A 15016-nucleotide genomic window follows, 5' to 3' on the forward strand; every position below is an offset into this window, starting at 1 on the left:
AAAGGGCATCAGGATGACAATAAGGTTAGTGGCATCCCTAGTGGCATCATCACTGAGAAAGTTCTGTTTCTAGTGACCACTGTCATCTCTTCAGATGATGGGATCAAACTTTTTGTTAACTGCCATCAAGTCAACATTGGCATATGGCAGCCAAATGAAAGAGACTTCCAAATCATCTTATCATCAACAGCCCTGCTCAGATCTTTTAAACTGAAGGCCATGGCTTCCTTGATTGAGTCTATCTATCTAGAATGCAGTCTCCTGCAGTCTTAGCTTTTACATGGTACTGTTCTCCATTGGGGAGCCAGTGTGGTGTAGTGGTTTGCGTGTTGGACTATAACTCTGGGAATCAGGGTACAATTCCCCACTCAGTCACGGAAACCCACTGGGTGACCTTGGCAAGTCACACTCACTCAGCTCCAGAAAACCCCATGATAGGTTAGCCCTAGGGTCATCATAAGTCAGAAACAGCTTGAAGCACACAACTACAACAAAATGCTTTGTTTAAAAAAAGCTTTAAAAAAGGAATATGGAAGCCTAAGCTATCAGTATAATGAGTAAGACCAACTTTACTTCACTGATATCATGAATAACAGTGTCAAGGGGTTTATTTTTCCAAATTTTCCTTCAGAAGTATTTTGAGAGAAAGCTTCAAGTTTTATATCTTTCTCTTATCAATTATAAGCTTTCTCCTTACTAATCCCATCCCAGCAATTGGAAAATCATGCAACAAAGAGAGTGAGCTAACTGTATCATCATAATAAGCAGCAGAAGCAAATTACTTTTTCAACAATATAGTGAGTAACAGAAAAATAACTTTCCAAACATTTTTTTCATCCTTATTGTGTCTTCTGTATCTTTTAACGGCTACAATACTGAAAGGAATCCAACAGATGAGGCCACATCTGAATGTCTGTCTGTGGAAATGTTACCAGAAAGAGATAAAGACATTATATACAATGTGGATATGGCAGAGAAGAACTTTTTCTCTGTCACAGACTATGTCATCTTATACATCCTTAACTGGGATAGTTTCCATTAAACTCAGTTACTTTATTGAGAGTTATTTCTGAGTAGGCATGTACATTAAAAAGAGCAAGAAAAGTTCAAATTGCACTGTTTTTCTTCATGTGTTTGACACACCTCTTTAAAAATACAATAACCTCTTTAATAGGTGTCGAGGATCAATTTAATTACCTAGTTCTAAACATGATCAACCATTTCTAAACATTTTACTTCACAGTTCATAGCATGTATTTTACTTTAATTTCCTCCAGCAATGAATTTTAAATGTAAGGCATTTCTTTAGATTCTGAGTCCAAGATATGCCTGTTTTCATTGTATACCATAATCATTCTGACAAAAGTCTTCCGAAAGACTTTCTAAAATGTACAGTAACATGTTTATTCGACCTGTTTGTCTAAAATCTCAAAATAAACAGGAAATACTTGTGTTTGTTCTATAGGACAAGTTGCTACCTCTTTAATTAAAGTAAATGTCATTGTATGACAGTCTAATGTGCCCTGCCCTGAAATGAGCTAAAGTTTTTTTTTCCAGAAAAGGTTTTAAGACAACAAAATAGATCTTCAGATAAAGAATGTCTGAAATAGGCTGCAGCTTTGTGCATTTACTTGTAGCCACAAACAATAGCAATGGTAAGATAATTCAGCCTTTACAACCTGTAGAGAAAGCTGAATCTGTCTCACTTTCAGCATTAAGCAATACATGAAACCCACTTGGGGATCCTGGGAAAAACTCACTCAGCACTCACTTTATGCTTTGTTTTGTTTCCTCCTCCCATTGCCAGGCCTACATGAACTCTGATGGACATCCAATCCTCCTGGTTTCCCCACCTGTAATGAAATATACAGGAGCAAAAGCCCCATTAGAGAACCTCAGTTACAACCAGTTCCTTAATTTATTATTACAGAAGAGTCATAAAACCCAGTTCTGAATTCCATACTGTATCTTCTAAGAAAACCACAGGACTATTCATCTCAACACTCGAAAGATTGATGTTGTATACAAAATTTCCAGTCTGTAATCTCCAAAATGCTATGTAGTTAGGAGACAAATAATTTGGGATTCCTGGTTCTAGTAATTTTGTTTCACTTGTGACAAGGTCTGTTTCTGCACATGACTTACTTAAATTAACTAAAGACTATACAAAAGCATCCCAATCAATGAATCATACACAGCTGAACCTCCCAGTGGGCTGTGTCTTCATATCATCGATAGATGTATATGGCCCTGTAAATATACTCATCCACATTCACACACCTCATCTATATCAGAAATGACAGAAGACATTTCGTAGGCCTTTCCTTACTTCCCGTTCTGATTTTTTTTTAAAAAAAGAAACCAGCTTCTATGTATTCTTTGTGCAAATGAACTTTACTATAAATACAGAGTTTCATGAGCAGGTCTTTGCGAATCATTAACTTTTCAAAAGGCACCAGTTCCCTTCTGTCACTAATGACATGCGTTACAGTTTAATGTAACGCTACTTTTAATTATCAGAGCCCTTTCTTTTAAATATCAAATTCCCCCTCTCTAAATTGTCCTGAGTTCTCTTTACAGGCTCATCTGTCACTGTAAATGTCATCATTTTATTCCTCCTTTGGATGCAATGACAGGCCCTCTCTTATCCCTAACTTTATCTCTTTTTCCATCCTTTATTGTACTACAAAGATCCTTTTTTCGTACTTTACAGCTGTATCCGCTTTCCACACGTGGCAAATGATTGCCTCAGTAAAGGTATTTTCTGTTTCAATCTTGCATTTTCCCAAGGGAGAACAAAAAAAAGAAAGAAAAAAAAGAAGAAGCAGAAAAATAAGAAAGAAAAAAAGAAAGAAAGAAAGAAAGAAGAAAGAAAAAAAGGACAAGCTTTCTGGAGTTGGTTTCACTGAGAAAATTGTTTAGAATTGCCTCATTCCTCAACAGATTAACGAATGCATACAATCCCAGCTTAAGTGCTATTGTACAGCACAATTTATCCATTATACTTTCTCCTTTCCATTTAGAAAACCCCCCTCACCAATTAAAATAATACAGCCTTCCCATACCTGCTCCCAATTAAATCCAAGCTGCATTACCTGCCTTGATGCAGCTGGTCACACATTCCTACCACTTACCAGCATTCATTAGGGCCTTTTCATTATAAAAGGGCTGGTGGCAGGAATTCAAACTCCTGGCTTTATTTAGAGCCCACCTAAATGATTGGCTTTCAGCACCAGGTCTCCATAAGAAGAGGATTAGGCGGATGGAGGGAGAATTCATACAGTAGCAAAATATCATTGTTTCAGCTTTGATCATGTCTTCTTAACCTTGGTTGTATCCAAAAGACAAAAAGGCAGGGGTGGGGGGAAATGTGGGGATGCTGGAGAAGCACCTTCCTTGTGCAAAAGACAGTTGGTCGCGAGGAAAGATAAGCGCTAATAAGAATAATGTCATGTCCTCCCAATTTTATTTCTTCATATCCCCAGGCTCTCAAGTCTCTTACACTGGGAGAAAACAATAGCTGCTACACAAAATGATCCCCTTTTACAGATGTGCTTAGTCATTAGCCACTAAGTCTTTGCTGCTGCAGGCTGGCTCAGTGCTGCTTACCAAGCTTAAATAAATTCTTACTGAGAGGGAGAGAGAGAGGGTTGCTGGAGACAAGAAAGTTAAAATGGTACTTAAATCCAAAATAAGGACTTGATTCACCCTGTATAAGTCCTATGGTGAACTGCATGTTGAAGTTATACATCATCTCTTCTATTTAATGTTATACTTGGTTTGCAGGAGTGTGAAAAAGAGGAGTAGAATAGGTGGCCACTGCTACCAGTCCTTGCTCAGGCACACATCTACAATTAATTATAATCTGCACAGTGGGCCTGCATTGAAGCACAGCCCCATTCTATTTTGTGCTTAGAGCATATTGTGCATCGTGCTGGACAAACCTTTTCAGACATCTCATGCATATTGGTTCACTTTCCTCCTTGCATTCACTCAAGAGCTTGGAGGTAACTAGTTATACATTGTCCCTTTCCTTAAGTATAATACATTTTAAGGAATCCATTCCCCTTTCCAATAATGAAGATTTGGTGATTACATTTAAACCAAAACTTGGTGGGAAATAACCTCACTTGTTTTGTAGTGAATGGTGGTTTTTTCCCCCTGGAGTCTGATTTGTTTGGTGATGGAGGAAATTATTACATGGCCCACATACTGGTGTCTTGTGTCATCTCACTGCCTTGCACTGTGTTGTGGGTGCCGAGCGAGTGACAAAGTAGGCAGGAAGAGAGTATATTTTGTATCACAGTCCGTTGGCTAGTAGAACTGACATTTTTTAAAAAGTAACCAAAAGTAACTAGATGTGCATCTACATTGTAGAAATAACGAAGTCTGACACCACTGTAAGTGCTGTAGCTCCACCCTATGGCATCCTGGGATTTGTAGTTTTACAGCTTTCTTTGCCAAGGAGTGTTACCAAAGAATGCTGAGTGCACAAAAATCCAAATTCTAGGATACTGTAGGATGGAACCATGGCAGTTAAAGTGGTGCCAAACTTCATTATTTCTGCTGTGTAGACATGCCCTAATTCAGTTGCTCTTGAGAAACAGGAAAGTAGGAGTTACTTTCTAAAACATATAACTGTAACAGGGATTAACTGTTTTGAATCTCACAACTGTAACCAATTACATATTAAAACTAACTTTCTTGGACCTCTAAATATAACAGAGCAACAGGCTTTTTATTAGGGTAAGGGATAGAGCTAGCTTGCTTGATATTTTCTTAGACTCAGTATGGTTCAGTGAATATGGTAGTGTTCATTCTATGATAAACTGGATGAGAATCCTTTCTCTATTGTGAACTCACTGGTCCTCTTTTAGCCTCTTTGTACTTATATGCAGATATACTGTAATTCAGAAATATTTGTCTCTCTGACTGTTATTGTGTGTCAATCCACGCATAGAAGAATTAACTGAGTCTGGTGGGACAAAAATTAAGACTGTAGTAAGGTTTTGGACCTGTTCATCAGTGACTTCAAGTACCTCCCAAACAAACATTTCTGTATTTTATTTAACTTTGCTGTAGATGCCACATTTAAGAACTGTTTTTGACCAATGTGGCACTGAGACTTTGAGTGTCAACCCACACTTTTTCAGGGAGATTTGGGACCAGTCAAAACACTTCAGCATTTTAAAGAAAAAAATGGGTTCCACTTTGCAAGTAACTAGTTGTGGAACAAATATTAAAGAATGTATATGCTACTGGTCAATTTTAATTTATTCAGATCATAACAAAAATCAAAAACATTAATGCAGGTAAATGTAAGGCCTGCAGGTTCCAGCCATTTGGTTCCCTTGTTTCCAAAGCCTCATCTCCATCTCCTCAGTTTCTTTTCAGCTGCTACAGTGTTCCATTGATCATCTGAGCAGTGGATGGGTGGTGTGGGGAGAAGAAAACTAAAGAAAGATTTGCAGTCTTGCCATTCATAATATTTAGCTAACTGGATGAGCATGACAGCAATTGCTCTAGAACTTTTAAGAAGAAGCACACAGCGACCCTTTTATAGACATAATACAGACATCATCAGACAATTTGCTTCAGACTGCTAAGCTGTGTGCATACACAAAGGAAGTGTACCCCATCATAGTATGCCTTAACAAAAAGGTTCAGGAAGATAAATGCTGCTGTCACATTGCAGAATTAATGCACTCTGCCACCAGTTTAATGGTCATGACTCCATCCTATGGAATTCTGGAATTTGTAGTTTGTTGTGGCACCAGAGTTCTGTGACAGAGAAGGCTAAATATCTCACAAAACTATGAATCCCAGAATTCCATAGCACTGAGCTATGGCAGCTAGTGTCAAGCTACTTTAGTGCAGTGTTCTATGGAGTTTTGTCTCTCTCCCATGATGCTCAAGCACTGTCAACCAAGAAAAAAGATCAAGATTTTTCAGAATCTTTGATATGATTTAGGCCTGGTTTAATTCTTCTGTGACTGGCACTATTTGCCAGTGAAGGCTGCAAAGCATCTGCACCCACCACTACATCACCATCTTTAGAAAAATCCAAATGTCTAGTCCGAAGGGTGACAAGAAGCAGATAAAATATCATCTTAATCAGAGGTCAGTAAAGTTACTTTTTGGACTACATTTCCCAGATTTTCCAAGCCAGCATGACCATTGGCAATGTTGGCTAGGGAATCTGGGAGTTATGGGCCAAAACTAATGTTTGGGCTTTGATCTTCAAGCTATTGTTATTTGCCAGTTGAGATGACCAGGATTGGTTTATCCCGGTCCTTTTCAATATGTCTTAAGGACTCGTCCATAGAATGTATCATGATAGAAGTAGAAGAGGGAATAGAAGAATTCTGTACCTGTGAGTTCATGGGTACATAGCAACGTAAAACCTGATAAATTATAACAGTTACGATTACTATTGTCATCACTGCCCATAAGCATTATCTGAATCATAACATCATTCATATAACACTATGAATAAAAATCCTGCAAAATAATTAGGTGCATATTGAGTTTTATTTATTTCAAAATGTTTACTCTACTCTTCAATTTTTTAAAAAATAAATAATTCCTAAGGAAAAAATAGTTTAACAGCAAAACAAAAAGCACAATTAAAATAAACTTCTTAAAAGCCCTTTCTTTGGACATATTCAGTTCTTCAAAGCCTGCAAAAATATAAAAAAAGTCTTATCTGCTGACAGAAGGACATCAGCTAAGAAAGGTGATCCACAGCCTAGGGGATAGCCATGGATAAAGCCCCATCTCATGTCCCTACATGTGAGGGTGGTGGGGTGGACAGAAGGGTCTCTCCTGAGGATCCCAAGGTGCTATGGTGAGACAAAGTTTGATTCCTCTGGGCAACCTGTTGGGGTGAGAGCAGCCACCATTGGTTAGTCTCCTTTTAGTGACTTGTACACAAGTAAGTGCAGCTAATGCAAGCCTAAGTCCCTTTTTGGGACAGGGCCTAGGGAGTTCATTTTTTTGTCTTTGCGCTTTGTCCACAAGCTTCCTGGCACCCAGCAGCTGGCACCCAGCCCTGTGCAAGACTGTTGTTGCTGCTGTTGCTTATTGGTGGGGATGACAAGAGAAAGTAGAAGAGTCAGACCATGAAGATCTAGTTGCTCTGAGGAAGGAAAAAGGTGGGTGTGCTCCATTTGACAGCACAGCCTCATTTCTTTGCCACAACTGAGCTGAGATCCTCCCAGGAAGATGCAGAACTATGTACACAGGGCTATGTGTAGATGTGGGATCTCAGCTATTGAGACAGAAATAGTAGCAGCTCACCAGGCTCTGTGTGCATCTCTTCTAGGCCAGATAGGTTTTTACCTGTCATGATATCCTTCCAATGGATGGGGAGAAGATAGTTCAAGAGAACTATGACATAGGAGGCTAGAAAAGCAGAATAAAAATGGGAAGACCTCCACTGCTGCAAGTTTTTAAACTATAGAACTTGGTTTATTCATACTTGGAAGCCATTGCTTAGTAACTTGTGATGGCGTGCCTGTTCTCTCATCAAGGACCTGACAACATAGGCATATCCATATCATTTCCCCCTCCCCCTCCACTTTCTGTTGGGGGTGGATGTATATTAGTGTTTTCCTCTCAATTAACTCCTAGGCAATTTTCCCAGCTAAAGACATAACATCTTTGGCAACGTGCCAAACAAAACCTTAAGAAGCAATGCTAAAGTCTGCACTTATACTACGGGCAGCTTAGATTTTCATGTGGTGAACTGGATGTGTGCCAGTAACTCCCTCTATAAGGCCAAGAGTACAAATGCTGTGTGTGTGTGTGTGTGTGTGTGTGTGTGTGTGTGTGTAAAACCCTCAAGGCTACTTGTACCCTGCAGAAATCTGAAAATCCTGTGACCCTGACTGAAAGAAAGATTTTATCCTGCTATTAAATTAACTTGATTAGACATTTATTTAATGTAAACGTACACTCCTGATGCTATGAAAGAAAGAAAGAAAGAAAGAAAGAAAGAAAGAAAGAAAGAAAGAAAGACCAACAGAGCAATCCTATACTCAGTTACACAGTGTGGGGTGAGGTGGTGGTAGGCAAATACTGTCACTATGAAAGCAAAACATCCATTGTATCCTACACATGCCCACCCCAGGACAAGAGGGGAAAATATACTACTAGCTAATAGTGAAGATATCGCATCATCATTCATAAAAACTCTGCCAGAACAGTGTAGTACTCTATACAGTACCCTGTAGAGTACTCTGTAACATAGTACTTCATAGTAGTCTCTTTGGCAGCTAATTCCCTAAACAGCAAATCGCAGATTTCCGCAACATGGAATAACAGTGCACCCGTGTTTTACACAGGCACACTATACACGGCTTTGAGCACACGCGCTCAAGCTGTGGGGAGCACATGGGGTGTAAGGGGTGGTGCATCCCATTCAGATGAACGGAGCATGCACCCGTGGTCTGCCGCACCACTGTGCGCACGAGCGCTCAAGCATAGGTAGAATTCGCCTTACGCGGGAGGGTCTGGAATGGATCCCCTGCATAAGACAAGGGTCCACTGTATAGTGCTACAATTGAATATTACAGATATGCCGAGGAAGAAAAAATCCACATTCTGCCAACACTGGGGGAGAGGGCTGGGTGATCTCAAAATAACCAGGTCATACAGTACCTTGAACCACAATACAATATGTACAGTAATGTCCAGCAATTTTTATGATTGCCTTCAACAATCTTAAATAATGATGAACATGCTTAAAGATCACAATTGTAATTTTACTGCATTCACAGGTTACAACATTTGTGGCAACAATAGGAGAAAAATTGGGAAGGATTTAAATTTCCCCCCAATTCAAATGTGTTTTTTTAAGTATTGAAAAACTGAACAGAAAATCTTCTTTTCTGAGACATTTCAGTAAAGTATTATCATTTTGGAGGCTTTTGAATGAATGAATGAATGAATAAATAAATAAATAAATAAATAAATACATAGTTTTAATTTCTATTTGTCTAAGTCACAGCTCAATAATAGTATTTAAATAGGTGGCTATTTAACTAATAGCCAATTTTCATTCCCTGTTACAATAACATATTTGTCTTGGTGGTTTTTTTTTTTATCTCAACTCCACCCATTAATCTTTCAAAGCTATAACAAAATATTCTACAGATTAAGTTCTTTCTAAAACTTGCATTAAACATTATACTTCAAGCACTCATTGTTTAGAGCAGACCTCAATGCATTTCTGGCTTTTAGGCATTTGCTATGTACTCAAACAGGGACACAGTGGCTCAGTGGTTAAGATGCTGACTCTGATGACTGCATGGTCATCAGGCCACCAGTTTGAGAGACAAGTCCCACATGATGGAGTGAGCTCCTGTTACTAGTCCCAGCTTCTGGCAAGCTTGCAGTTCGAAAGCATGTAAAAGTGCAAGTGGATAAAAAGGTACCACTTCAGTGGGAAGGTAACAGCATTCTGTACAGTCATTCTGGTCACATAATAACGGAATCATCTTTGATAATACTGGGTCCCTCGTCTAAGTAAAGGAGATGAGCTACAGTTGGACACAACTTGACAACATGTCAAAGGGGAAACCATTACCTTTTTTTATGGGCTCAAAAAGAAAGGAAGGGAAAAACTGTGCCAGGAAATGCCAAGATGGTGAAAATATACTTTAAAGAATAATTTTCACGGCATTGTATCTCTGTTTAACCATAGTTGGATACAACGTTTTGAATAAAAGAGAAATATCTTCAACATGCATCCAATGCAAACTGGAAGCAAACTCATTCACTGAAACCAATAAAGCAACAGAAACACGGTTCTTCAGTATTGGCATATGTGCAACTTTGGTCATACAATTGTCAATTTTATTTAAAAAGAATACACAAATGTATATTTCATGGTAAAGGGCTCACAAAATTGTGTATTATATACACATGCATATTATTATATTCTAGAAAATGCAATATTATAACGGAAATTGATTTGCAAATGTGGAAAAGTGTACTGTATGTACAGTATATGTGTATATTAAGTGTAATGTGCATAGAAGGAGTTTCTCTGTGGACTTTACAAAAATTTAAAACTGAAATCAGAGGGAGCATCCAGGTTTTTTTTTTTTTTTTGAAGGGTTCATAGGATTTCAGCCTAAACCAAACAAAAATTAAGTGACAGGGGAAAAAATGGGGAAAAAGAACACCAGAAACTTGTGATTGGAAAGATGAGACATTGAAATTGAAATTAGAGTCTTTAGATATTGCCTCTTTAGAGAGCTTTGTGACTCTGTGACACCTTCTTTGATAAAGATATACACTGGAGAGTTTTCTTTAATTATATATGTACCTAATTGACTTTGGCAACTTCATTTTGCTTTCTATGACATGACAACTTGTATGTGTTGCCTGTACATGAGATGTGATGACAGGCAGCCACAAAATCAAGATAAATGGCTAATGGGCTACTTTTGCCTCGATAGCCTTCAGATAGCCTTATATAGAGAAAGAAAAACAGGGCATTCTACCTATAGTGTTGGCACATCAGATACATTCAAAGATATGATTATTGTATCATATTTTCATATTTTTATGTCTAGAACCAGGCATGTTTTAAGAGGTTATGATGAACTTTGGAACAGTAGGAAGATTCTCATGGGAAAGTCACATTGATCGACATGTGGAGGATCTAGATAATACTAAATAAAAGATTTTTTTGTGGGTTTTTCAGACTATGTGGCTGTGTTCTGGAAGATTTTATTCCTGATGTTTCGCCAGCATCTGTGGCTGGCATCTTCAGAGAATGCTGGCATGGAAGTGAGTGAAGCATATATACTGTGTGATCCTTGGTTGAAAGAAAGTGATTGAAAGATCCTTGGTTGAAAGAAAGCTTTAACATACAGTGTAAGGTTTGTCCACATGGGACAAATATTGGCAGAGATGAAGTTCCTGTAATGCAAAAACTGAGCAGATGTTGGTTTTATTGATACAAATATGAGGTAATGATGAAAGCTCTATTGGAGTTTTGGGTATTAGGATATTAAATAACATGAAAATCAGTATGTTAAAAACATTGCAATGCCCCCCAAAAGTAGGGGTTCTCTCCCCCCCCCCCGAGCTTGGAAATGCTCTTCCTTTTTTGGACTACAGCTACCAAAACACAGCATGGAGGTTGTAGTTCAAACAAAGTAAGGTCCCAAACACACTGAGAAATAATCCAGTTTGAGACTGCTTTCACTGCCCTGGCTCGATGCTAGTAAATTCTGGGAACTGTAGTTTTATAAGGCATTTAGCCTTCTCTGTCAAAGACAGCTCTGGTACCACAATAAACTACAGTTCCCAGGATTCCCTAGCACTGAAACAGGGCAGTGAAAGCAGTCTCAAACTGGATTATTTCTGCTGTGTGTTTAGGACCTAACTTTTCCAAAATCTATTTTTTTAACCTACTTAACCCACCCATAAGGATTCATGGTGATCAACCAGTAGCATTGACTTTGGACTTGTCATTGGCTTCACAATTTGCCCTGTCTGACTTCACAAAAACTTCACTATTATAAAACGCCAGTAATAAGTGAATGATGCTCAAGAAAACTTATCTCCCAATTTGCTGTGTCCTTCATGTACCCCTATAGCAGTGTAATTTATCTGAACTTCTAATTATCTGCACATTTTTAAATGTTCCCTAACCCATTCAGAAAGAGGACACTTTTCTCTGCATGTTAAATAAATACCGACTCTATGACCAAATAGTACCATATTCAGTTGAAAGGACAGCTCCCAGTGGAAAGAATTTTGACATTCAGATAAGCTATAAAATGGCCTTTTCAGGCTGAACTACTTTTTTAAAAAACTGGACAATTAAATGTATGAATAGAGGGAGAAAGCCAATAAAAATGAACATTAAGAGGATATGATCCATACTTTAAGACATACAGAATTCTCTACCATGACTCTACTGAAGATCTGAATAAAGACCCCTGCTTTCAGAACTTAACATCGGCAAGTCAGAAGGATTTTAATCTCAGTGGGATACTCAGATTTCATCTATTCATTCTTTGCTGTCTAAGGTGAATGTAAGTATCACCTTTAAGTTGAAGACACTGCATGTGGTAGTATGTTGAACAAGATATATTGAAAACACCTAAATATTCTTCTCCATCTCAGCCAGTATGCATGGTTGTTTTCTCTTTCAGTATGCCAACTAGCAAAGAACGAGTCAGGGTCTTTGAGTGCCTACCTGGGTACTGATGTTCAGTCTGCAGCTGCAAAAAATAAATAAGGCAAATCAAGTACACATGCAGCATTAAGAAACAGGAGACTCCAAGGCCCCTTCCTTAAGCTTTTGCTATAAATCCTCTTGTCTATATTTTATTTGGCATGAACCCTTCTCAGGTTATAACAGTTCCATTTTTCAAAGCAGTCAAATGCAATTTTGCACCCTGGAATCTTGAGAAGGGTGATGGTGTCTTCACCTTACTTCTTCATTCGCAGTTCATCTCCAGCATAACAAGGGAAGTTTTATTTTCAGGTCGTTTTGAATGTTCCTGGAGTACAGTTGGAGGGCTAGAAACACTGAAAAAACAGATCTCGATGGAGGTCTTCTGTTGACACAAAACAGTTTGGGAATGCTTGCATGATGCTGAGATGAAGGTGGAAATGATTGCAACTTTGCATTTAAGTTCCATAAAATCAGTGGACAGCCATGAGCCAATACAAAATTAAATATGCTTTGTCCAAGCGGGGAAAAAACAGTTTGCTTTAAATTAGGGTTGTCAATTTTTGCAGTTGGTGAACCCTAGTCAGTTTGGAGCATCAGACTAACATCCAAGCATTTAGTAGGTGAATCTTCTTCTAGCATCTATCTGGAGCAGAACCAGTTTTATTTTTTGTTTGTTTGTTTTTGTTTGTTTTTTAAGATAGCAGCTCTTACTAGTCTTGCAACTGGAATTGCTTTCTCTTTATCAGATAGTGATATGTACTTTTGGCATTGTGTTTAAGTAAAGAAAGATGTGATGCAAAGGTCAGTAAAGAGGTCACTATTTGCTTAATTAAGAATATACAAAGAAAGACTGTGCCATGTGAGCTAACTATCCATCAAAAACTAATAGAAATTAGTTTTTTAATGACATGCACCAATTGACTGATTCAGCCTGGATCCTGATTTGGTGTTTCAGAGACTTACCTCAATGTTGTATGGAGGGTTTGTGGTGGTTCTGGGCATTCTCAATGCCTAAACTGGATTTTCCCTGGTCTCCTGAGTGGCTGCTCAGAGTCCTTTATACCCAAAGTCTTGCGATGGCTCTGTCTTGTGATGGCTCAGGTGGTGGTGGTCCTGGCCTAAATTACACACCAAGTCCCAGGGAAAATCTTGCAAGACTGGAAATCTGAGACTTCTAATGTGATTTTGTGGGCATATAAAACTTGTGCATGTGGCTGTCAGCCATTCTGATCTGGTGCTTCAGAGAATGCCCTGATTAGTTTTAGATGGACTGAAAGGCTGCCTGACTTAACTCAAGTCCCAAACCCAAGTCATAAGATTCCTAAATTAAAACATGATACCTCTCATTGACTATCACTGGAAATCAAAGAAACAGCTATAACATTTCTGCACCCCATCCTTTGTCAGATCTGGATGAAATTTGGAGGCATGGTATCCCCCAAGGAGAACATTATGCATGCCAAATTGCAAACTAATAGACATTAGGCTCCCCTTCCCCTCCCCCACACATACTACACACCTTTAAAATCTATTTATTAAAAACATGGAATTGCCAACAACCTTTTTTGTTTCTTGACAGAACTGGAAGAAATTTCAGTTACCTTCTTCAGATAAATTCAAGGCTGTCAAGCTTCATATTAATAAGCACAGCTATTTTTGTACAAAGCAGCTTTTACATTTTGAGAGATTCCAGAAAAAAAAAAAGGACAAACTTTGCCTAAGGTTCATTGTGGACCATTGTTCTGACAGAAATAAAATAAAAATAAAAGAATCCCTGAATAACAAAACTGAAGAAAAATATGTGCAGTTGTTTGTGGCAAAGTAAGGAAAAGCTTCAATTTTAGTGGAGGGGGCGGGGGCGTAAGAATTATTCATTTTCCTATTCCTCTCCTAGTTTTGGGGAAATTTACATGAAAATGACACATAGCACAGAGGTGTCCTTAGGCAAGAAATCACACAGTTTCCAAAGGAGGTGCAGGTACTGATAGTTATGATGTCTGAAAACCAGCTTAAGTCTTTTTAAATGGTGAAGAGTGGTGGCAATAAAAGAATAGCTGCTTTGAGTCCCATTTTTGTCCCACTACATCTCATCCAACATGACCATCACATCTAACAGTTCAACAACACTAAACCCTGAAGTTGTATAGCATTAGTAGATTAATAATATCATAACATTGAGGAAAAAAAGGTATTGTATTGGGCATTACTTGCCCAATTTGAACTAACACACAAAGAAGGGAGTATCTGGCCTTGCCTTTTGCATTAACACTTTGCTCACATGAAAAATCAGAAATCTGAGAAAGATTTGTCATTCACAAAGCAGTTACACATTGGTAACTGGTTGGTATTCATGAACCCCATATATCTCGTAGTTTAGGGAGTATGTAGGGACTATGGCAGTTCCCCTATCCCCATTTACTGGACAGTTGACACTGTGAGTGACAGGGCTCGGTTCCCCTGTCAACTAAGAAGCAACTGAATTATGGTCTCAATTCTGCTTGCATGAGTTTCTGCCTCTTGCACTGGAGATCACTGGAGATGACTGGACAATGGCAATCAGCTGCTTCCCAGTTAACAGGAAAACAGACTCCTGTTGCTCAGAGCAACTTCTTCTTGGTAAGTGGGGATTGAGGGGATCAGGCTAGGAGACCCTCTTTAACTATTAAACTAATCAGTTGTTCAGACATTGTTTTTGTTAGCACAACTATGTGAATAATCTCATTCATGCATCCCAGTTTTGTTGTTCACACTATTTTTATCAGAACCTCATCTATGTACATCTCTTTGAGTTCTGTTGCTCACACGTGTCAGCAC

The 15016-nt window shown here is 38.5% G+C and overlaps 1 long non-coding RNA gene across 1 annotated transcript in view; it reads right to left on the reverse strand.

The window, feature by feature from the left end:
• Positions 1–695: 695 nt before the first annotated feature.
• LOC149319262 (uncharacterized) overlaps positions 696–15016 on the reverse strand; it is an 86709-nt gene continuing 72388 nt past the window's right edge. Inside the window, exons 2-3 of the long non-coding RNA XR_016279854.1 lie at positions 1772–1853; positions 696–917 (exon numbers count right to left, since the gene is read on the reverse strand). This is a non-coding gene — a long non-coding RNA (uncharacterized LOC149319262). The remainder of the gene's footprint in view (positions 918–1771; positions 1854–15016) is intronic.

Source organism: Sceloporus occidentalis, unplaced genomic scaffold, assembly GCF_023333645.1.
Source record: "Sceloporus occidentalis isolate IW3139 unplaced genomic scaffold, rSceOcc1.0.p SCAF_2, whole genome shotgun sequence".
Taxonomy (NCBI): domain Eukaryota; kingdom Metazoa; phylum Chordata; class Lepidosauria; order Squamata; family Phrynosomatidae; genus Sceloporus; species Sceloporus occidentalis.